The sequence below is a fragment of the Amphimedon queenslandica genome, unplaced genomic scaffold (genome assembly GCF_000090795.2).
Source record: "Amphimedon queenslandica unplaced genomic scaffold, v1.1 AMPQUscaffold_10071, whole genome shotgun sequence".
NCBI classification, from domain to species: domain Eukaryota; kingdom Metazoa; phylum Porifera; class Demospongiae; order Haplosclerida; family Niphatidae; genus Amphimedon; species Amphimedon queenslandica.
This window is the reverse complement of record NW_003549658.1, coordinates 149-1,977: the sequence shown is the minus strand read 5'-3', so window position 1 is coordinate 1,977 and position 1,829 is coordinate 149. Positions and strand designations below refer to the sequence as shown.

Sequence of the window (1,829 nt, the reverse complement as noted above, 5' to 3'; positions counted from 1 at the left end):
CTTCATTTTTATATTTTTTTCTGATACATATACATGTACTTGTGTTGCATAGAAAGTTTAAGTTGGTTCCGATCAAAATTAAATTTTTTAATGATCTTTTAAAATTACTCAAAAACTGGGCCAAAGTCCCTGTACTATAGTACAGGGTCACAGGCCAAATTTCGCTAAAATTAAAAAAGAGAGAATTCTCCATTTTTATAATTTTTTCTGATGCATATACATGTACTTATGTTGCGTAGAAAGTTTGAGCTGATTCTGATCAAAATAGAATTTTTTATGATTTTTAAAAGTTGCCAAAAATTCTTTCTAATCTTGTGCGTGTACATCTACAATGATTGCAGTATGTTTTTGATAATTTTGACCTAATTTTTGCATTCTCTTACTTTCTTTGTTAGAGTATGAAACTGCTCATCGTCGCATTATGTCTTACTCATGGCCCGGAGTACAAGGGGCGGGTACTGGTGAGGGTAGGACCGAGGGTATGGAGAAAGAGAGAGAAGTTAGGATATCATCAATCATACCAATGGACTCCAGTAATATGGTCAGTCTATAACACTCTACAGCCTATACTAGGGCAATCGGGTACTAATTATCCTTAATATAAAGGTGTCCTCATTTCAGAGGTAGTTTTGTATAGTTTTGTACCATTTAAGGCATTAAAAATGTCCTCTTTATAGAGGTGTCTTTTTTATGACACAGCAATTTTATGTGTGTAACTATTATGTAGTATTACATGTATGTGTATAGATTATGAAGCCAGAGGCTCTAATTGTTTTTCATTATTTTGTAGGTGAGGAGTATTGGTGCTTTATTGAAGTACTTGGATAAGAAGAGGATTGGGATAGAGCTTGAAGACATAGGGACACACGTACCAATACTGTCTGTCAAGAGATTCACACTGTAATATATTCCTCACTTTACACTACTCACATGTACATGTGCATGTATAGTCAAACCTTTCTATTATCGACACCTTGGGACCCAATAAAACTGTCCTGATTATAGATGTTACCATGTTCTTAATTGTTTCAGAGGTTCATTAATACACATTTATATTGTATTAGGATTGATATACTACCTGTCCTGATTATAGAGTTGTCCCTATTTTAGACTGTCCACAATAGCAGGCTTGATTGTACATTTAATGACATTGATTGCTTCTATTCTTCATTTCTTTCTGTAGAGATAATTTACTCCTGATGGATGAAACAGCTTTTAGGTACTACACGTGCATGTACATTTTCCTGTTAAAAATTTTATGCTATTTTTTTGTTCCTATAGCTCATTGAGGATATTCTATAGAGAAAATCACCCATCAGTGTATAAAGGATCGTCTGGTTCTAAAGAAGGACTCTCATTATTTGGTAAGAGGGGGAAAGGAATGAAGATGGAGGAGTGTGTCAAAGTGAATTTTAGATGTCTATGTTACATTTTAGGTATTGCTAATCACACAAGGTCATCTTTGGGACACAAACTGTTAAAGTATGTATTTAAAGATAAAATATACATTAAAAATCTCAACAAAGCTACTAAAATTATTTATTATTGCATGACAGATTTTCCTATTATTATTATTGTTTCATTGTTATTAACACTAATACAGGTTGTGGTTCCTACGTCCTTTGAAAGATATTGGCACATTGTCCGAGCGCCTTGATGCTATTGAGTACCTCTCATCGATCAAGAACAATGAAACTGTTGCTTCTTTAACTGATTGCCTCAAGAACATAAAAAATATACCAGTAAAATATCAAGCACTTTTAAAAATATTTTTATGTATTTTGTAGAGGATTCTTGTTCGTATGTCTCAGTCACATTTAAGCATCACT

General features: G+C 33.2%; 1 long non-coding RNA gene across 1 annotated transcript; it reads left to right on the top strand.

Moving 5' to 3' along the window:
- The first annotated feature begins 1,183 nt into the window (after positions 1-1,183).
- On the top strand, positions 1,184-1,465 carry LOC109590404 (uncharacterized). Its single transcript, XR_002189298.1, has 3 exons — positions 1,184-1,219; positions 1,282-1,364; positions 1,437-1,465. It is a non-coding gene; the product is annotated as an uncharacterized LOC109590404 (long non-coding RNA).
- The last annotated feature ends 364 nt before the right edge of the window (positions 1,466-1,829 follow it).